Genomic DNA, 24067 nt, shown 5'->3' on the forward strand with positions numbered 1-24067 from the left:
TACATATATATACTTTTATACCTGCCCACAAAGGTAAGTTTGTCACTGCTTAGAGAATGCTGAAAGCAAAATGAAAGAGTTCCATCAAGTGGTCATATCAAGACACAGCAGTTAGTATTTCACCAATACAAAGAGGAAAACAATTTCTCTGAAATCTAGTTCAGACATACATTTCAAACCGAGTTATCAAAATTTTATGCCATGCAACATTAAAAAACAAAATTAAATGCATTTTAAACATTATTACTAATTCATTTTCCAAATCATTTTTAAACTGCAAAGAAAATAGAAACTATATAATTTTCATTTTTTGTCTTTTTCATATCGAATACTCTTTCCATATAGTTTGCAGTTGAAAATGCGTGGTTATAAACTTAATTTGCATGTTATAGTCACCTTTTTAAATTAGCAGGTAAACCACAGGTAATACTAAACTAAGTATTTGGATTGCACCGAAAATTCAGAAACGAACTACTTGCAAATGACCTATACATCTTAAAATAGTACAAAATAAATACAAAGAAAACTCAACTCAAGGTTGTCTTAAAAAATAAGTTATAAAACATAAACATGAGTTAACTTGCTTCTTTTAACAACCTCAAGTTTTTTCCTTGCCAAATTTCACCTCCTTCATGAAGGTAGACAAAACAGGCATCTTTCTTTTTAAAGTATAATTGATTTAAGGGGTCATTTTCTCATTATTTTGGAAAAATCGTCATGGATTATTTTAATGTTATAAATGCTACTTCTAAAGATATATTACAGATTAAGATTTGTTTCTTGCTTAACAAAGCAGTAGTTCATTTAAGCAACCATTGTTTAATTAAACTTTCTGAATATAATATATATTTTAGTAATGAGATGATGTTAAACAATAGATTTTTATATAAAACCTATGAAATATATATTATCTAGACATAAAATTGGAAGCAATGTATTTAATGATTAAGATCATGGATTTTGGCATCAGAGAGATTTGATTTGAATCTAATCTCTTCCACTTTTTTTCTCTGTAACCTGGAGCAATGGCAAGCGTACTTTGTTTTATTGCACTTTTCTTGTAGATGTTGTGATTTTTACAAATTGAAGGTTAGTGGCCAGCCTGCCTTGAACAATTCTATCCACACCATTTTTTCCAACAGCATTTGCTCACTTTTAGTTTCTGTGTCATATTCCAGTAATTCTCACAATATTTCAGATTTTTTCATTGTCATTATATTACTTATGGTTATCTGTGATCAATGATCTTTTATGTCACTATTGTAATTGTGGGACACCATACACTCTGCACATATAAGATAGTGAACTTAATTAATATCATGTGTGTTCTCACTTCTTCAGCAACTAGCTGTTCTTCCATCTCTCTTCTTCTCCTCAAGCCTCACTATTCCCTGAGACACAACAATATTAAAATTAGACCAAGTAATAACTCTACAATGGCCTGTAAGTGTTCAAGTGAGAAGAAAAGCATCATACATCTCTCACTTTAAGTCAAAAGCTGGAAATGATTAAACTTAATGAAGAAGGCATGTTGAAAGCTGAGAGAGGCTAAAAGCTAGGTCTCTTATAACAAACAGCCAACTTAGGAACACAAAGGGAAAGTTCTGGAAGGTAATTGAAAGTGCTACTACAGTGAACAAATGAACGATAAAGAATGTAAAACAGACTTGTTGATGATATGAAGAACGTTTTCTTAGTCTGGATAGAAAAGCAAACCAACTACAACAAGGCCCAAATTATCTTCAATTCTCTTCAGGCTGAGAGAAATGAAGAAGAAAAGTGAGAAGCTAGAAGAAGTTGGCTGATAATTTTTAAGGAAAGAAGCCATCCCAAAATAAAAGAAAAAGTGCAAGGTGAAGTACTAGCATGTGCTGATGTAGAAGCTTTAGCATATAACCTGGAAAATGTAGCTAAGATAATAGATGAAGGTTGTTACACTAAACAAGAGATTTTCAGTGTAGATGAAACAGACTTATATTGAAAGAAGATGGGGTCTAGGACGTTCATGGCTAGAAAATAAGTCAATGCCTGGCTTTAAAGCTTCAATGCACAGGGTGACACTCTTGGTAGGGGCTATTGCAGCTGGTAAATTGAAGTTGAGGCCAATACTGATTTACGATTCTGAAAATAGTAAAAATTATGCTAAATCTACTGTGCCTGTACTCTATAAATGGAGCAAAGTCTGAATGACAGCATATCTTTTAACAGTATGGTCTACTGGATATTTTTATCCTGCTCTTGAGACCTACTGCTCAGAAAAAAAAGAGTCCTTTCAAAATATTGCTGTTCATTGACAATGTACCTGAACACCCAAGAGTTCTGATGGAGATGAACAAGGATATTTGTGTTTTTAAGCTGGTTAGCACAACATCCATTCTGTAGCCTCTGAATCAAGGAGTAATTTCAACTTTCAAGTTTTATTACATAAGAACTAAACATGGTAAGGTTATTGCTGCCACAATGACTCCTCTGATGAATCTGGGTAAAATAAATTGAAAATCTTCTGGAAAGGATTCACCACTCTAGATAACACTAAGGACATTTGTGATTACTGGGAGGAGTCCAAAATATCAACAATAACAGGAGTTTAGAATAAGTTGAGTCCAATGCTCACAGATGACTTTGAGGGGTTTAGCTCTTCAGTGGAAGTAAATGCGGATGTGGTGGAAACAGCAAGACAACTAGAATTAGAAGTGGAGCCTGAAAATGTGACTGAGTTGCTGCAGTTTCAAGATACAATTTTAATGCATTAGGATTTGTTTCTTACAGATGAGCAAAGAAAGACATTCCTTGAGATAGAATCTACTCCTGGTAATGATGCTGTGAACATTCTTGAAATAACAACAAAGAATTTAGAATATTACAGAAACTTAGTTGATAAAGCAGTGGTAGAATTTGTGTTTGAAAGAAGTCCTACTGTGGGGAAAAAGCTATCAAACAGCATCACATGCTACAAAAAAAAAAACCTTTCACGAAAGGAAAAGTCAACCAATGTGGCAAACTTCATTGCTGCCTTGTTAGAAGAAATTGCCACAGCCACACTAACCTTAGGAAACCACCACCCTGATTGGTCAGCTGCCACCAACACTGGGACCAAACCCTTTACCTGTGAAAAATCACAACTTGATGAAAGAACAGATAATCATTAGCATTTTAGCAATAAACTATTTTAAAATTAAAGTATGTGCATTGTTTTTTAGACATACTTCTATTGCACACTCAGCTGCTTATATTGTAAGTAAACATGACTTTTTTATGCATTGGAAAACCAACAAATTTGTATGACACACTTTATTGCAATGTTTGCTTTACTGCAGTGGTCTGGAACTGAATCTGCAATATCTCCAAGGTATGCCTGTATATCTTCACGTATAATAGGGAAGTAATTCTACTGATACAGGTATGGTAGAGCTTAGATAATGTCTCTTATATCAAGCATCTAGATTAGTAGCTGACTATCATCAAAATGAAAACACGTTTGGGAAATAATATTTCCATTGTTCTATCTTGTTATTGGTAGGTGAGAGTGGTGGTGAACTTTCACCTCAAATTGTTTGATTTAAATAGTTGAAAAAATATAAACAAGTAAGGAGACAAAAGACAAATGTATTGCTTCTATGATGGCAATACGATTATATTTCTTCTGAGTGCTCTATGACCTTCCTCCAATCTAAGCAATATTTCCATTTCTACTAGAAGCCATAGAGAGATTCACACTGTTACCCTTCTTTCTGTCTTTTGGAAATTTGCAGTGATAATAAGCTGATTTAAAATCCTTACTTAATATCAAGAACAACTCTTCCTGTCAACATGGTAATAAAATGAACACTGAGGATGAAGAAAGAGAGAGAATGATAAAGTGCATTCAGTAAAACATAAACAAGTAAAGGATGTGGGTGCAAGGTATATAGGAATTATTAATATTTGTACTCCTCTCACATATTTTGTCATGTTTGAAATAATTCAAAAGTAAGATGTAAGTAAACCTAAAAGAAAAACTAAAACTCCCTTTAGGAAACCTAAAAGTGAATAGATTCACACTTCAACAAACTTTTGACGATGTCAGCAAGATGGAAAATAACCACAAAAGGAAAGCTGGAGATACAAGAAGAAACGTTGAGTGAAAAACGTGGAAAGCATGTAGATAAACCAGAGTCTGTGTGAAATAACAAAAATATTAAATTTGGGAATAAAGAAAGGATATAATTAAAATATGGGACAATAAGTAAGACTAAATAGCAGATGATTTGATTTCTATAATTCGAAGGTCCCTATGTTATATAAAGAAGGAATAGAGAAAATGATTAATGTAGACTTTAAGTAAAAAAATCTGTTAAAATTTCATGGTAACTATTAAAAGAATAAAGAGGGAAATAGAATTTAAATAAAAACTTCATGTAAAGGATGCAGAAAAAGTGATAAAAAGTAAAAGCGATGAAGCAAAAGAGGAACATACAAAACAAGAAATAGGATGGTAATGAATCCAAATATAACAGCAATCCTAATAAATGTAAATAAATTAACTTTCTAGTTAAAGGTTAAATTCAATAAAAGATAAGATCCAGGATTATACTATCGAAGAATCACACATGAAAATAAAAACATGGGAAAAGTGACACACAAAGGATAAAGAATTAGGCAGCTTAAATATTAGTCAAAGGAAAGCTGGTGTATCTATATTAATATTATAGAGTGAAGTCTTGAAGGCACAAAGCATCACATAGAATGGAAAACATCATAAAACAATGATAATTATACACTCATTTCAACTTTGATGCCTCAAATAACTTGCCTCAAAACATATAAAGAAGTCAACAAACCCATCATACCAAGGAATACACAGTGTTCTCAGGTACGCACGGAGCTTCAGAGAAAGCCGAACCACGTGGGGAAGACATAATGCACATATCAGCCAATTCCAAGGAATTATCAGACAGATACACTTCTCTAAGCACAACAAAGTTCAAAGTCAGAAAAAAACAATTTTTTTTTGAAAAATTTGTAGATTTGGAAACAGGAAAGCATATTTAAAACATACAAGAAAGCAATAAAGTCTGAAAACAGATAAATTCAACAGTTAACTTAAGATATTAGGGAAAACATAAGAAACCCAAGCAGAAGAAATGCAATTATAAAAATCAACAACAATAATGAATGAAATACTAAATAGAGATAGAGCAGATTAAAACAAAAAGATTAACAAATCCAAAGGCTAATTCTTATATACTTATGTGTGTGTCTAATCTACTCTCAATATTAAACTATTAATCCTTTCTTTCCTAAATATATATCAACAATGATTGTTATATTTTTTCTATTTTTATATTTACACAGGGAAATGTGATATTCACCATGTTTCACTTAGTGTTTTTTAATTCAGTATCATTTTTGAGGCCAATTTTGAGACCCATGTATATAGAGAGATACTTTATTCCTTTTAACTATTGCCCAGTAATATATAGATTAAATTTTTATCCATCTATCCCCCATTTGCTATCTACTAATAGTATTTCAAAGCACATCCCTGAATTTTCCTATGCATCTCTGTTACACGTTACCCTAAAGAGAAATGACAAGCTTTTTAGAGAAGTGGCATACTCAATTTCCCTAAATGTTGGCAAATTGATTATTTAAATGGCATTTAGCAGAAAATCTAACAAAACATTTTTCTTCACATTAAAAAAGAAATCCTTAAATTGCTTCTTAGTTTCTATAAAAATGGAAGAGTGGAGAAGCATTCAGGGCTTTATGTTTTATTCAATTGGATCAATATCCTCCATAATTCTGTGAATCATCTTTTTAAAAAATTTGTAAAACTTAAGACAATATTTTATAGTTTTGCTCCACATTATTTGAAATTTAGAAACTTTTATTTCTAATTAGATTGCTATGACATGGAGTGTGTGTGTGTGTGTTTGTGTGTGTGTGATTGGTATGTATATAAATTATGTACTACAAGCAAGATATAAAAATATGATAAAGTGTTTGGACCTTACCCTTAGAAAACAATATCTCAATAACTGTGGTGTGGCTGAGATGATATTCAGGTATCATCTCATATTTGCCTACATTTCTAAGTTTATTTCTACATTGCCAAGTTTGTCACTATAACATGGCCATTTCTTGTATAGGAGACAGATGCTCTTTAGGTGTGCCCATCATAAAAGTAGTTTAATAAATCAGGACACATTGAAAATAAAATAAGCCTCAAGCATAAAGCAGGACCAATCCTTGAACAACGTGTATATTCAATATATACTCCATTGGCTTCAATAGTGAAAATATACTGTGAGCTGTCACAAAGTTGGTAGGCTATGATCCCCAGCGTGTGCTGTGCCTGTCCTTTGCATAACTAGAGGGATTGTTAGTCCTCTTTGCATACATCACGATTGTTAATAAAGTGACATTTGTCAAAATGAGTAAGCACCTGTTGCCATGGAAGGTGCCATAAGCAAGATTATAAAACAAATTGTTGTAGTTGGCTAGGAACCAGGAGGAAGATGAACACCAGAAGAAAAGGCATTCTTTCCTTAATTCCTCATACCCATTTTACAATACATTGGGTACAGTTGTTTATGTAGAACACAGGCTGTTTTCTTTTTTTCTGAAACCTCATGTAACCGATGGTATTTTAAATGAGCTCTAATACAAAATGCCTCACACACTGCTATCCTATGCCTCATTTAACCCATTATATGGGTTCCCTCTCGAAACATTTAGTCTTCATTTGTCTATTTTTCCTGTAACTTATTTTTAGGAATAGAAAAATCATGTCCTGAGAAGCATGTCTTCTGGCACATATTTAAAATATCTAAGGGGGCTCAGGTAACATCAAGACCCTAGTGGCTGCAGACGGGTCCCCACCAATATCTCGGCATTTTATTTCAATTATTTACTATCTTTCAATATGGCCCACAGCATGAAGATTTTGCATGTAACAGTTTATTTTTTTAATTGAAAACTGAAATAATACCAATACTCATAAAAAAATCCATTCAATTCTATTCAGTAAACAGTCTTCCTCTTCATGCCAGTAGATATCTGTACAGTTTCCACCTAAAATTGCAGAATTAAAAAAACTGAAAGGGGCTTAGATAGTTAAGGGACTAGTCCTAGAAATTAATTTACTGCTTTATTAGTCCATTTTCCTGCTTCTAATAAAGACATACCTGAGACTGGGAAGAAAAAGAGGTTTAATGGACTTACAAGTCCACATGGCTGGGGAGGCCTCACATTCATGGCAGAAGGAAAGCAGGAGTAAGTCATATCTTACATGCATGGCAGCAGGCAAAAAGAGAGACAGGGCTTGTGCAGGGGAACACTTCTTTTTAAAACCATCAGATCTCATAAGACTTATTCACTATTATGAGAACAGCACAAGAAAGATCCACCCCCATGATTCAATTACTTCCCACTGGGTCCCTCCCACGACACACAGGAATTATGAAAGTTCCAACTTCAGATGAGATTTGGGTGGGGACATAGCCAAACCATACCATTCCACCCCTGGACCCTCCCAAATCTCATGTCCTCACATTTCAAAACCCATCATGCCTTCCCAACAGCCCCCAAAGTCTTAAGTCATTTCAGCATTAACCCAAAAGTCCACAGTCCAAAGTTTCCTGTGAGACAAGGCAGGTCACTTTTGCCTATGAGGTTGTAAAATCAAAATCAAGCTAGTTACTTCCTAGATACAATGGGGTACAGGTATTGTGTAAATACAACATTGGCCATAACAAAGGGGCTAAAGGCCCCATGCAGGTCCAAAATCCAGCAGGGCAGTTAAAACTTAAAGTGCCAAAAAGATCTCCTTTGACTTCATGTCTCACATCCATGTCATGCTGATGGAAGAGGTGGATTAGCATGGTCTTGGGCAGCTCTGCCCCTGTGGCTTTTCAGGGTTTAGCCCATCACCTGGCTGCATTCACAGGCTGCCATTGAGTGCCTGTGGCTTTTCCAGGTGCATGGTGCAAGCTTTCAGTGGATCTATGATTCTGAGTTCTGGAGGATGGTGGCCCTCTTCTCACAGCTCCACTAGGTGGTGTCCCAGGACTCTCTGCAGGGGCTCCAACTCCACATTTCCATTCTGCACTTTCCTAGCAGAGGTTCTCCCTGAGGGCCCCACCCATGCAGCAAACTTCTGCCTGGGCATACAGATGTTTCCATACGTCCTCTGAAATCTAGATGGAGGTTCCCCCACCTCAACTCTTGACTTTTGTGCACCTACAGGCTCAACACCATGTGGGAGATGCCAAGGCTTGGGGGCTCCACCCTCAGAAGCAATGGGCTGAGCTTGGCCTCTGTTAGTCATGGCTGGTGTGACTGAGATATGGGGCACTAAGTCCCTAGACTGCACACAAGAGGGGGACCCTGAGCTCCACCCATGAAACCATTTATTTCTCCTAAACCTCTGGGCCTGTGATGGGAAGGGCTACCACAAAGACCTTTCATATGCCCGAGAGACATTTTCCCCATTGTCTTGGTGATTAACATTCAGCTCCCGGTTTCTTATGCAAATTTTGCAGCTGGCTGGAATTTCTCCTCAGAAAATGGGATTTTCTTTTCTATCTCATTGACAGGCTGCAAATTTTCCAAACTTTTATGTTCTGTGTCTCTTTTAAAACTGACTTCCTTTAACAGCACCTGTCACTCCTTGAATGCTTTGCTGCTTAGAAATTTCTTCCACCAGATACTCCAAATCATTTCTCTGAAGTTCAAAGTTCCACAAATCTCTAGGATGGGGCAAAATGTCACCAGTCTCTTTGCTAAAGCATAACAAGAGTAACCTTTTTCCAAACGAGTCTAGTTCCTCATCTCCATCTCAGACCTCCCCCACCTGGATATTATTGTCTGTATCATTATCAGCATTTTAGTCAAAGCCATTCAACAAGTCTCTAGGGAGTTCCAAACTTTCCCACATTGTCCTGATTTTGAGCCTTTCCAACCTCTGCTTGTTACCCAATTCCAAAGTTGATTCCACATTTTGGGGTATCTTTTCAGCAACACTCCACTCTACTGGTACCAACTTACTATATTAGTTTGCTTTCATGCTGTGCATGAAGACATACTTGAGACTGGGAAGAAAAAAATTTTAATAGATTTACTGTTCCACATGCCTGGGGAGGCCTCACAATCATGGTGGAAGGTAAGGAGGAGAAGATCACTTCTTACATGGATGGCAACAGGCAAAGAGAAAGCTTGTGCAGGGAACTTGTGTTTTATAACCATCAGATCTTGTGAGACTTATTTACAATCAGAAGAACAGTGTGGGAAAGACCTGACCCCATAATTCAATTACCTCTCACTGAATTCCTCCCATGACACATGTGAATGGTAGGAGTTACAATTCAAAATGAGATTTGGGTGGGGACACATCCAAACCATATCAACTGTCATCTTGTATCTTTTCCTTATTGTAATTATTGTACTAGTCAGGGTTCTTTAGAGAAATTGACCAATAATAAATAGATACATACATACATACATACATACATACATACATACACACACAGATGAAGAGATTTATTATGGGACTTGGCTCACAAGGCTAGGGAGACCCACCAGTCCCACCATGTGATGTCTGAAAGCTAGGAAACAGGAAAGCAGGTACTATATATAACTCACGCTCAGTTTAAAGGTCAAAGAACCAGGAGTGCCAATGTTTAAAGTCATCATGGATGAATGTCCCAGTTAGAGCAAATTCACACGTAGTCTACCTTTTTGTTCTATTTAGGACCTCATTGGATTAGAAGATGCCTGTTCACATTTATTAGGGCAGATCTTCTTCACTCAGTTTACTGATTCAAGTACTAATCTCTTATGGAAAGATCCTCACAGACACACTCATAAATAATGTCTTACCAGCTCCCTGGGTATTCCTTAGGTGAATAAAGTTAACACAAAAAAATTAAATATTTCATGAAAAAGATAAGGACTAGATAAAGAACAAAAAGATTAATACATATTTTATTTTTAGTTTTTTTTTATTTGTTTTGAGATGGAATTTTGCTCTTGTTGCCCAGGCTAGAGTGCAATGGCATGATCTCCGGCTCACCACAACCTCCGACTACTGGGTTCAAGTGATTCTCCTGCCTCAGCCTCCCGAGCAACTGAGATTACAGGCCACCACACCCAGCTAATTTTGTATTTTTAGTAGAGACGGGGTTTCTCCACGTTGGTCAGGGTGATCTCAAACTCCCAACCTCAGGTGATCCACCTGCCTTGGCCTCCCAAAGTGCTGGGATTACAAGCATGAGCCACCGCACCTGGCTATTTTTAGTTTAAAGCATAAATACAACTCTTACCTTACCTTCCAATGGTGGTAATTCTAGCTGAGTGTTATTTTTTAAGCTCACAATTAAATTACTTATTTCCATTTTAGCAATGGATTACAAAAGGTTAGTCTATCTTTCAGTAATTTATTAGAAAAAAAAACACCATTTTGTTATTGAACCCTTGGCAAAATTAAATTGAGCATTAATGCACTCCACCTCAATCTATGCTGGAGCAAAAAATAAGCCACTTTTAGAGGCCAACTCTATAAATGCGTTTCACAAAAGCCTAGTCATCCCTAAGTTTCCCCTTTATTGTTCCAGAGCCAGTCCCCAACAAATGTGTGGACAAAACCCAAAGACAAGTGACCCAAAACATATTATATCCCCTATGAAGTCTAATCTCTATAATTCTGTTAGCCCTTAAGCGGAGTTTTCAGGAAGTCATGTGATCGAGAGATAAACCAAAGTATTAAAAACATACCTTATAAGCTTGTTTTTTAAAAGGATTTTAATTATAGTTTCTAGGAAAGTTAAAGTTTAGTAATTCTGTAATAAATACAGTTGAGATATACTTTATGCCTTGAGAATGTTAAGTGTGTTTCTAGAAACATAATTGATAAGCTTATTTAATTTTTAAAAGGATTTTAACAATGTTTTTAAGAAAAGTTACAGTTTAGAAATTCTGTAATGAATACAATTGAGGGATTTTTTATACCTTGAGAAATCAATTATTAATTTGAAGGAAAAAAACACACATGCCAATTAAAAGGAAATTCCTAGCTGTGATCAGTAACAGTGTGGCAGAAACATCGCCAAAAATAGGCCTGCAATTGCTGACATGCAAACCCGCCACCAATCACAGAATGTGTGTTACGCATCCATAGCACATACTTCTACAATTTCTCATCAGTTTGTCTGTTTCTCTGTCCACAGCCCCTCTGATATCTCTGTGAATTTTGTAGGCTAGCTTCAAATTTTATTTTGTATTGAGATCATTCTTATATTAACACGGTTCTAGCAAAGCTGAAGTGAGAACAGACAAACCTGAGAGACAAATCTTTTTTTGGTAATCTCTATACTTCTTCAATGTGTTCTTTTAAAACCTGCAACTCCTAAGAAGTTATTAACTTCTATTTTTTCTTGTTGTAAATTATAAAGTAGCTTAATATCCACCAGGTATTACTGGAAAACAGTCATTTTTGAGCTGTGTTTGAGAAGCAAGAACACTTTGTTGGGTTAACCAATTTTAAATGCTCCTAAAACATAGAGCCCCTTTAAGAATATTTGGCCACGCGCAGTGGCTTTTGCCTGTAATCCCAGCACTTTGGGAGGCTGAAGCAGGTGGATCATGAGGTCAAGAGTTCGAGACCAGCCTGGCCAACGTGGTGAAACCTCATCTCTAGTAAATGTACAAAAATTAGCCAGGCATGGTGGCGTGCTCCTGTAGTCCCAGCTACTCGGGAGGCTGAGGCAGGAGAATTGCTTGAACCTGGGAGGTGAAGGTTGCAGTGAGCCAGATCGCACCATTGCACTCCAGCCTGGTCAACAGAGCAAGACTCCATCTCAAAAACAAACAAACAAACAAAACAACAACAACAACAACAAAACGAATATTTAATAATGCAATACTTCATGGAAAAATAGAGTAGCCAAAACCCATTTTTAAAATTAACATATATATTAACGTGAAGTATCTTTATAAAACAAATCCAAGAAAAATCAGTCTTACACATTTGATTTATAAAAAATCCAATATAAGATTTTAAATTTATATTAATAGTAATGTTTTATAATATTTCAGTTAAAATAGAACTGACATAATTACATATCATCAGATTTTAATATATAAACATCATAGAAAATATATTCTCCAACCAGCAGAGGATGAAGTTAGAAATCAGTAACGGAGAACTAGAAAACTTCAATTTCTGAGAATTAAAAACACTCTCTAAACAACTAATGGATCATTACAGAAATCATAAAAAGAAATTTAAAAATACAGATGAATAAAAACAAAAACAAAACAAACATTATGGGACATAGTAAAATAAGTGCTAAGGAGAAAACTTATAGTTATAAAAGCTTCCATTTAAACAGAATAAAAACAAAAACAAAACAAAAATTATGGGACATAGTAAAATAAGTGCTAAGGAGAAAAGTTATAGTTAAAAAGCTTCCATTTAAACAGAATGCAGATCTTAAATCAAGAACCCATTTGTACAACTAGAAAAAGAAGAACAAAGAAAACCCAAAGGCAGCAGATGTAGAGAATTTAAAATATAGAGAAAAATCAATGAAATCAAAAGTTGATTCTTCAAAAAAAATCAATGTGAAAACCTTTAGCTAGATTGACTTAAAATAAAGAAGGCTCAAATCACCAAAATCACAAATGAAAATGAGAACATTATTACTTACTCTGCATAAATAAAAAGTATTATAAGAGTACTATGAAAAATTATATGTCAAAAATTGCATGTACCAGATGAAATCGACAAATTCCTAGAAATATGCAACATACCAAGACTAAATCATGAAAAATAGAAAATCTGAATAGATCTATACTTAGTTAGGATTATGGATCTCTAATAAAAAATCTAGCAACAAAGAAAATTCCTGGACCTGACAGCTTCACTGCTGAATTATACTAAACATTTAAAGAAGAACTATAATAATGCCAGTCCTTCATAAACATTTCCAAAAACTTAAAGAGGAGGAATACTTCATGTGAGGCCAGCATCACCATACTACCAAAACCAGACAAAGATGTTGCAAAAAACAAAAAACAAGAAAACACAACAGACTAATATCTATTATGAACATCAACGCAAAAATCCTCCACAAAATACTAGCAAACCAAATTCAGCAGCATATTAGAATGACCAAGTGGGATTTATTCCTGGAATCTAAGCATGGTTCAACACACGAAAATTGATCAGTGTAATACCCCATATTAACAGAAGGGAAAAAATAAGCATAATTGTCTCAATTATGCATTTGGTAAAATTCAACATCTTTCATATCAAAAACACTCAACAAACTAGGAACTGAAGAAAACTACCTTAACATAATAAAATCCATACATAAATATTCAATAGCCAACATCACACTCACTGTTAAAAGACTGAAAGTTTTACCTCTAAGATCAGGAACAAGATAATGACGCATACATTGCCACTTGTATTCAACAAAATACTGAAAGTCCTAACCAGTGAAATCGGGCAAGGAAAAGACATAAAAGGCACCCAAGTTGGAAAGGAAGAAGTACAATTATCTGTGTTTGTACACAGCATAATACTTTAGGTATAAAACTCTAAAGATCACACACACACTCACATGCACACACACATAGTTAAAACTAAGAAACAAATTTAGGAAAGCAGTAGGATACAAAAGCAACACATAAACATTAGTTTCATTTTTACTTACTAACAATGAACAATCAGAAAAGAAAGTTAACAAAATAATTCCATTGATTATAGCATCAAAAAGAATTAAATACTTATTAACTTAGCCAGGGATATGAAAGACCTGTAAAACGAAAACTATGGAAGACTTAAATAAACAGAAAGATATTCCATGTCCATGTGTTGGAAGACTTAATATTTTTAAGATGTTAACACTACCAAAAGCAATCTTAACATTAAATACTATGCCCTTCAAAACTTCAGCAATTTTTATAGAAAGAAATAATCTATTCTAAAATGTATATGGAAAAACCAAGGGACACCAAATAGCCAAAACAATCTTAAAAAAGAACAAAGCTGGAGAACTCACACTTCCTGGTTTCAAAATTTATTACAAAGCTTCAGTAATCAAAACAGGGTGCCACAGGCATAAAGATAGACTTACAGGCCAATGAAGTAAAATCGAGATCCCAGAAATAAATCTTCATATATATGGTGAAATGATTTTTGACCATGGGTCCAAGATCATTCAATGAGAGAAAAAACAATCTTAAAAAAAAAAAAAAAATGGTGGGATGGTGGCGGAACAACTGAAAAATCACATATAAAATAATGAAGTTGGACCCTTGTATAACAGTATGTGGAAAAATTGACTCAAAATTAATCAAAGAACTAAATGTAATACAAAAAATACTATAAAACTCTGAGAAGAAATAATAGAACAAAAGCTTCACAACATCGGAGTTGGCAATAATTTCTGAGATGTGACATCAAAGGCACAGGCAACAAAAGAAAAAAATTTAAAAATTGTAGTTGATAAACTTTTTAAAAAACTGTATTCAAAAAATACTATCATCAGAATAAAACGGCAACCCAGAGAATGAAAAATAAATTTGCAAATGATATTTGACAAGGGACTGAGATCCAGAATAGATGGGGAATTTTAAAATCTCACCAACAAAATAAAACAAATAGCCTGATTCAAAAATGGGCAAAGAACTTTTCTCCAAAGAATAGAAATGTTCAATAAGTACATAAAAGGAGCCTCAACATAATTAATCATTAATCAACATAATTAATTAGCAAATCAAAGCTAGAATAACATAACACCTCATACCCATTATGATAGTTACTATTTAAAAAACAGAAAATAAAAACTGTTGGCAAGAATGTGGGAAACTGTAACACTTGTGCACTGTTGGTGAGGATGTAAAATGATACAGCCACTGTAGAAAGCAGTATGTCAGTTCTTTTAAAGATTAAAAATATAAGTACATATAATCCAGCAACCCCAATCCAGGTATATACCCAAGAGATTTTAAAGCAAGGTCTTGAAGAGATATTTGTACACACATGTTCACAGCAATATTATTCAAAATAGCTAAAATGGAAGCAATCCAAGTGTTTGTCAGTGGATTAATGGATAAGCAAAATGTAGTGTACACAAACAAAAGAATATTATTCAGCCTTAAAAATGAATACAATTCTGACATATTCTACAATAGGATGAAATGGAGGTCATTACGCTAAATTAAATAAGCCAATAACAAAAGACAAATGCTGTATGATTTCATTTGTATGAGGTTCTTAGGATAGTGAAAATCACAGACAAAACCAATGGTAGTTTCCAGAGATATATATTGATTAATGGGTCGAAAGCTTCGGTTTCACAAGACTAAAGAGCTCTGGAGATGGACGGTTATGATTATTGCACAATATAAATGTACTTAGTATCACTGACCTATATATAGCCATACACCACATAATGATGCTTCTGTCAACAACAGACCACTTACAGGTCATTATTGCCATAAGTTTGTTATGCAGCTGAAAAATTCCTATTGCCTAGTGAAACTGAAGCTATCATGTCATAGTACAATGCATCAATGCATTGCCTTTTCTATGTTTAGATACACAAATACTTAACATTGTCTTATAATTATCTGTAATATTCAGTACAGTAACATGCTTTACAGGTTTATAACCTATGGACACAATGTATCACTGTCTTTTAAGTGATGCATGGTCTACTTTAAAATAATTAAGATAATAAATTTCACATTAAGTGTATTTTATTTTGCAAAGTTACCATCTCTGTCTTCACTTACGGATATTGGGCAAAGTCTGAAGCAGGTGAGAGCCGTGATAATAAAATGAGTAGGAAAGTTTGTTAGGTGAGGCAGTGAGAGTTTGACAGAATTTACTGTCAAGATCCGATGCATAAGAACGGGCATTCATTATTACATGAAGAATAACAATTTTTAGAAGAGTATATGCAACATTATTCTATTTAGATAAATCTAAATAAAAATGACATATGTGTGTATATTTTATATGATTAGAATAAAGATCTCCAAGGAAACATGCAGATACTAATAGGGATTAGAAAGCTTTGGTAGAATTGATGTCCATTTAAATAAAAGAGTATTACCCTTATGTTCCAAGTGTATATCATGCTTGTAAAATAAACCAATACATTATACAAAATATGCTACTATTAAATTGAAAACAAATTCTTCTAATTATCTAAGAAAGGCAGAATTATGTAATGATCAGAAATAGACCCCTAAGCCAGGTTTTCTGGGTTGGATTTTCAGGTCTTCTATCACTCACCAGTTGTGTGATTAACCATTAGCGTTAACTTCTCCATTCCTCATAAATTTCTGTCAAGAATTCAGTATGCGAATACATGTACTTATAGATGTATGCATGTACACAGCATGCAGAAAAATACTGGTTTTTGTATTGTTATTATCCTATTCGGCTATTTGTGTTCATTCCAGTTAATGACTATAGTATAAAAATTTAAATTTATGCTACAAATTTATTTTAAATATTTACGCTTATCTCATAGTACTGAGTATTCAAATGCTCTCAGTTCTTTTTATCAGATGCTAATTACTGGTTTATCCAGAGATCCGAATCTGTGTTACAGTCATTTTCCAAGCTTGCCTCTGAAAACTCAAACAAAGAATAAATATCACTCTGTGTTTTTTACAGTTAAAAAACAAAGGAAATAAACGACCATCACGGGCATTTTACTCTAACCATACTGGTTATTTCAAAAACTAAAGTAAAAGGCAAACCAACTTAGTGATTAGTTTAATAACTCCTTTAAAAGAGTGAGTTTTTAATTAATACAAATGTGGCTGCTCAACAATGTACTCTATTATTCTTCTAACTGTACATCTCTGAATAACACATTGACCTGTTCAGTGATATTAAGGTTTGACAGTGGCCTTTATGGAAACGTGGGCGTGTTCCAGCTTCCACTTGCAGTGGTGTGTTGTAACGATGTTTCAGTCACTTCCAGATGGGAATATTTAGGTATCCCCCTACTGGAAAGGTTTGAAGACTGCTATTATTTCTCAAGGAGCACATAGATAAACCGAATTAGTGAGCAAAGGATCAGGCAGAGTGATTGTGTCTAACCAGCTTGGCCATGCCAAAAATAAGACAAACGAAACTAATTATGAATAAGTAATTAAATGTCTGTGTTTTCCAGACTTTTGACAAGTGAGTTTTAATAGTTTTCAGATAACTTCATGCCAACTCTATGAATGTGCATAAAGGAATGAAATAAGCTGTTTAAATGCAGACTTCAAAATGTCTACCCTGTGATGACTGCAGTTGACATCAGAAACTTAGTTAGGAAAACCAGGATGTGGGTTAGTGAGACTGGCCAGGATCTCAGTGGAACAAGGAAACAGTCAATATTCAATTATTATACACAGTTTATTATTTATCCTGAAGCTGGCAATGTAAGGGGCACAATTCAGCTTTTTAGAACATAATGTCAAATGTTAAATACCATCAAATCAATTCTAATTTCAACAGGACTTCTGACTGTACAGTTAGTCTGCTACTATCTTTACCTTAAAGAGAAACATACACCACACCAGTTTATCATAATTTCACTTTAAAACTAAAGAATATTTTTAATCTATTTTGGGAACGGTTTTACACATTTCATTGTGCCAGTCTATAATGTATATTTCCCTTTCAGAAAATGTGCTTTCAGTACACTGCCAACTAGTAAAAATTACCATCTGGTTATGTTAAAAGCAGTTCTTCCTTCTTTTTCATTTCAGCTTACCCTCAATCCACTCAGAATCAGATTCTTCACATACTTCTAAAGCTTTTGACTCAAGGTCAGAATGAAGTAAAATATTGCACTTTTTTTCTAAGGAAAAAGAGCTGAGTCAAATACACTCTATCCTACTGTACACTGAAGCTTTCTTGTTAAATTACAATTGGGATGTGAAATGTCTAGGGCAACCTTGTCCTGATTACTGATGACAAACGATTTTGGTGGACTCAACTGCACTTCTACTGCATTAGAAACGCACAGCATAGAACCTTCCTCCCATCGTGGGTGCTGGTAGAGTGTCCAATTTAAAATTGGGAAACATTTCCCTCAAATTGCAGCTGAAATTCAGCTAATTTTATCATTTCCAGAGGAACCATTCAATACCACTTATGAAGGTCACAAGACCTGCTTTCTTTCCTAATCTGAAATGCTGAGGACTTGCATAGGTACATTAAAACGCTCTTAAGCTGATTGGATTTGCTGGCAAGGTTGAAGTGTGACTAGCAGACAACTGCCACAGTCAAGTGTCAAAAGTGTTAGCAAACTTTTGCATTCATCCTAGGAAGAAGACAACAGCAGTGATTTATTAGGTAAAACAAAGATGTGATTGAAATCACAAATGGAAGACAGAATCCTGGGACTTATTTTCTTCTACTGAAAAATCGGGGCTTTAAAAATTTAAATATATTATTAAAAGAACACATTAAGACTAGCAAACAAGCCTATGAAAAGATGTTCAACATCACTGATCACCAGAGAAATGCAAACCAAAGCTACAATAGATATTATCTTACCCCAGTTAAAATGGCTTTTATCCAAAAGACAGGCAGTAACAAATGCTGAGAAGGGTGTGGAAAAAAGGAAACATTTGTACACTGTTGGCGGGAATGTAAATTTGTACAACCACCCACGACGGAGAACAGTTTGGCAGTTCCTCAAAAAACTAAAAATTGAGCTACCACATGATCCAGCAATCCCACTGGTGAGTATATACCAAAGAGAAAAAAAATGAGTAAATCAAAGAGATATCTGCACTCCTTTGTTTATTGCAGCACTGTTTACAATAGCTAAGATTTGGAAGAAAGCTAAGTGTCCATCAACAGAAGAATGGATGAAGAAAATGTGGTTCATATACACAATGGAGTACTATGCAGCCATAAAAAAGAATGAGAGTCAGTTATTTGCAACAATATGGATGGAAATGGAGATCATTAGGTTACTGGAAACAAGCCAGGCACAGAAGGACAAACATCACATGTTCTCAATTATTTGTGGGATCTAAAAATCAAAACAGTTGAATTCATGGACATAGAAAGTAGAAGGGTGGTTACCAGAGGCTGGGAAGGTTAGTGGGTTTTTGGGAGGGGGCGGAGGGTGGAGATTGTTAATGGGTACAAAAAATAGAATGAATGAGACCTACTACTTGATAGCACAATAGGGTGACTATAGTCAATAATAACTTAATTGTATATTTCAAATTCACCTAAAGAGTGGAACTGGATTGTTTGTAACTCAAAGGATAAATGCTTAGGGAATGGATACCCCATTCTCCATGATGTACTTCTTTCACGTTGCATGCTTGTATCAAAATATCTCATGTACCCCATAAATATACACACCTACTATGGACCCACAAAAAATTTAAAAATAATTAAAAAACAATTTAAATATATATTACAGTTTACAGTACTTGTGTAATATCAATACAAATATTAATATTTAATAATTAATTAAAATATTTATATAAACTGCAACCCACATCTCTCACACATAGTAGGCATTCAACATAGAGTCACATCAGTTATATTTTGTGAATAATAATAATCAAAACCTAACATTTAATACATACTATATAATTAACACTGTCTTTCAAGATATACGAACATCCTACTTTATTCCTCACAACAACCCTATGATGTAGATATAGAATATAGGACATAGATAATTCCTTTGTACCAATGGAAAACTTGGGAAACTGAATAGTTAAATAATTAGTTCCAGCAATTAAATGGCAGAACAAGGAATAAAATATAAGGTTGTGTAATTATTTTGCCCAATTTCTTCACCACTGTTAATGCTAACGCTCTAAAATATTGCTGAAAAAACACACGGGCCCTTGTCTTCATTGATCTTGCATAATACAGAAAATGATGTTACATTATGGCAAATATAATCTGTTTATTCATTTCTGTTATTAAAATAGAAATGCTTGGCTAACATTTGAGCTAGTTGTAATGTTATCATATAAAAAGTATTAACCATCTTGTTTCTGTTGCACAAAATAATACTTTATTTGAATACTTCACATGGTAAAAATAGTTGCAAAAATATTTTCTACATAGAAGTGTAAATATTAATTTATTTTAACATCAATGTGTATCTTATAATACATGTTTATTATTCCCTATCTTATTAATAATGTTTGTTCCTGCACTTAGTGTATTCTTCAGAAAATAGTGAGAGAAGTGGTGGGGAGAAGTTACTGGCCGAGAATCAAGGAACGCCAACATAAACATCTACATGGCACTCGGACTTTTTGTCAGAGATACATGTGTCCAGTCAGATCCTCTTCGGATTTAAGTGAATAGCAATGCTTTGAGTCTTCTAAATTATCACTGTTTAGATGCCTTATGTAATTTATACCAATAATTAGGTGCAGCCCAGCTTTGTATAGTTTGACTACAGAAACTTGACATATTTCATGTGAAAATAAACTGCTGCCTCTTCCACAGTCATGGATGCTGACGCATGAAAAGATTTGAGGTAACTTACTCACTTCTGTTTGCTTCACAACAGTTTTTTATAATTTCAAGAGTAAGTGTGACAATGAATACTAAGCAGAAAAAAAAGCCATATACATTTGGCTCAGACTGAAAGTCAAATTCAAACATCATCAGAAATGCTTCTATAGAAGATGAATGGAATAAGTAATTGTTGGATCAGGAACCCCTAAAGACACTGAACTGTTTTCCGTTTTCAAGCACTGACATCATTCTGAAAGCAGAAGGCAGAGAGGGAGGCTCATGTTCCACATACTCATAAAGTTTATACATTTTAGGAGTTCAGAGAATTCATTTAATAAGAGAAATGGAAGCACTTTCTTTATGAAATCTGAAGTCCATGATGGCAAAATACTTTGCCCTGTATCACTTGGAAATGTGGAACGTGAGGACTTTAACTGGTATTACTACTCATCCAGCTAATAGTAACACGAAACACCTACTACAAATGGAAGACAAGTTTATGTAACTTGAAAAACGTCACTGATTTTTAATTTTGTATTTTATGCATATAATTTAGCATTTTCATCCTTATCCAAGGCTCCCATGGGTATTTTTTAGGAAATGGAATTTCTTGAAAAAACAGTCTGAAAAAATAAACTAAGCAACTTACATAAAATTAAATGGCATACTTCCTAAATACTGGACTAAAGGATATCAACATCTCTACAAAATTTATACTTTGGAAGAAATTAAGAATTAACTAAAACAATGTGTAGCTTTCAGGCTTAGAAGAAATAAAGGTTGTGTTTTACTGGGCATTATCTGAATTTCAGAATGCTGAGGCTCTTAAGAAGTTTATATAGACATTGAAGGGACACAAGAAACACACAAAGCACCCAACTTATTTTGGACACCAGTAGACAAGGCATTTTAATGCATGTTATGTCCTAAATCTCCAATAACAACTCTAAAAATTATGTGCCAGAAGAGAATTTCCATGTGCTCCCGATAGGTTAGAGTGTGAAAACAACCTGTCCTCGGAACCATTTTTCCAATGTAATCACTTACTAGATAAACTTATATCCATTCTTGTGGGGTTCAATACTATCCACTTGGGCTGATCCTATTCTCTGCTTCCTATTCAAGACATTGTACAGCACTTCCCCTGCCTGTCTTGGATAAGATAATTAGTATACAATTAAATAAGCAAGTCTATTATTATCTCTTTCTGTATATGTGTGTATATTCCCTTCCTTTAAAAATATAAGGTTCACTCATCCCTTTATCCCTCGCCAGTTACTGTCCTGTATATCTTTATCATGCCATCCTAGTATGATAGAGCACCTGTTAGTTATCACTGCCATAACTTTTTATAACATACCACCTCCAAATTTAATAGCTTAAAACAATCACTTATTATTTTTCAAATGTCTATAGATTAGTTAACTGGTTCTGCCTATCTGAGCTGGGAGCAGTGGATCTTACACATGCATCGGTTTTCAGCTGGTGGGTCAGGCAGACATTGGTTGACATAGTTTGCCCTCAGCTGAAAGTATTCACCTGTGTTCTAATCTCTCATTCTTTAGCACACTAACCCAGGTATGATATCACGGTGGAGGGAGAGGAGCCAGTGAGGAAGCAAAAATGCACAAGCACTTACTCCCGCTCCATCCCACATGTGCTCTGCCCCATTCCAGTGATACTCAATAACAAGATGTGAGCTTGCCAAGAAAATGGCATAGTTTCCTAGCAAAACCTCACTTTAAAGAGATTACTGGTATAAATCACTGTGTCTATGTATTCTGTAAAGTTATTCACTTGGTTGGTAAAATTTTCATGGAACTTGCATGTGTCTTTACCACAACAGTGCAGTTTTACTACTGTTGAGAGTTCAGATCAATTATTAACTCTTAAGGACGGATATCAGTTAATAAGCTGAATACCAAATACTTCATATTAAATATATATAACTACAGTAATTTTAAAATTTTCAGACAGCTTTTTCCTTTTTGTCTCACTTCCTTTAATCAATTTTTTAAATATTTTGCTTTATTTTAAAATTGTGAAGCATTTAGAAAATATTTTGTTTTTGGGGGGTGGAGCCAAGATGGCCGAATAAGAACAGCTCCGGTCTCCAGCTCCCAGCCCCAGCGACACAGAAGACGGGTGATTTCTGCATTTCTGCTTGAGGTACCGGTTTCATCTCACTAGGGAGTGCCAAACAGTGGGTGCAGGACAGTCGGTGAAGCGCACTGTGCGTAAGCCGAAGCAGGGCGAGGCATTGCCTCACTGGGGAAGCGCAAGGGGTCAAGGAGTTCCCTTTCCTAGTCAAAGAAAGGGGTAACAGATGGCACCTGGAATATCGGGTCAGTCCCATCCTAATACTGCACATTTCCAACGGGCCTGGAAAATGGCACACTAGGAGATTGTGTCCCGCACCTGGCTCGGAGGGTCCTATGCCCACGGAGTCTCGCTGATTGCTAGCACAGCAGTCTGAGATCAAGCTGCAAGGCGGCAGCGACGCTGGGGGAGGGCCGCCCGCCATTGCCCAGGCTTGCTTAGGTAAACAAAACAGCCAGGAAGCTCGAACTGGGTGGAGCCCATCACAGCTCAAGGAGGCCGGCCTGCCTCTGTAGGCTCCACCTCTGGGGGCAGGGCACAGACAAACAAAAAGTCAGCAGGAACCTCCTCACACTTAAATGTCCCTGTCTGACTGACAGATTTGAAGTGAGTAGTGGTTCTCCCAGCACACAGCTGGAGATCTGAGAACGGACAGACTGCCTTCTAAAGTGGGTCCCTCACCCCTGAGCAGCCTAACTGGGAGGCACCCCCCCAGTAGGGACAGAATGACACCTCACTTGGCCAGGTACTCCTCTGAGACAAAACTTCCAGAGGAACTATCAGACAGCTGAATTTGTGGTCTCACGAAAATCCACTGTTCTGCAGCCACCACTGCTGACACCCAGCCAAACAGGGTCTGGAGTGGACCTCTAGCAAACTCCAACAGACCTGCAGCTGAGGGTCCCGTCTGGTAGAAGGAAAACTAACAAACAGAAAGGACATCCACACCAAAAACCCATCTGTACATCACCATCATCAAAGACAAAAAGTAGATAAAACCACAAAGATGGGGAAAAAACAGAGCAGAAAAACTGGAAACTCTAAAAAACAGAGCACCTCTCCTCCTCCAAAGGAACACAGTTCCTCACCTGCAACAGAACAAAGCTGGATGGAGGATGACTTTGACGAGTTGAGAGAAGAAGGCTTCATACGATCAAACTACTCTGAGCTACGAGAGGAAATTCAAAACAATAGCAAAGAAGTTAAAAACTTTGAAAAAAAAATTAGAAGACTGGATAACTAGAATAACCAATGGAGAGAAGGGCTTAAAAGAGCTAATGGAGCTGAAAGCCAAGTATCGGGAACTACGCGAAGATTGCAGAAGTCTCAGTAGCAGATGCGATCAACTGGAAGAAAGGGTATCACTGATGGAAGATGAAATGAATGAAATGAAGAGAGAAGGGAAGTTTAGAGAAAAAAGAATAAAAAGAAATGAACAAAGCCTCCAAGAAATTT

This window comes from Symphalangus syndactylus, chromosome 6 (genome assembly GCF_028878055.3).
Source record: "Symphalangus syndactylus isolate Jambi chromosome 6, NHGRI_mSymSyn1-v2.1_pri, whole genome shotgun sequence".
NCBI classification, from domain to species: domain Eukaryota; kingdom Metazoa; phylum Chordata; class Mammalia; order Primates; family Hylobatidae; genus Symphalangus; species Symphalangus syndactylus.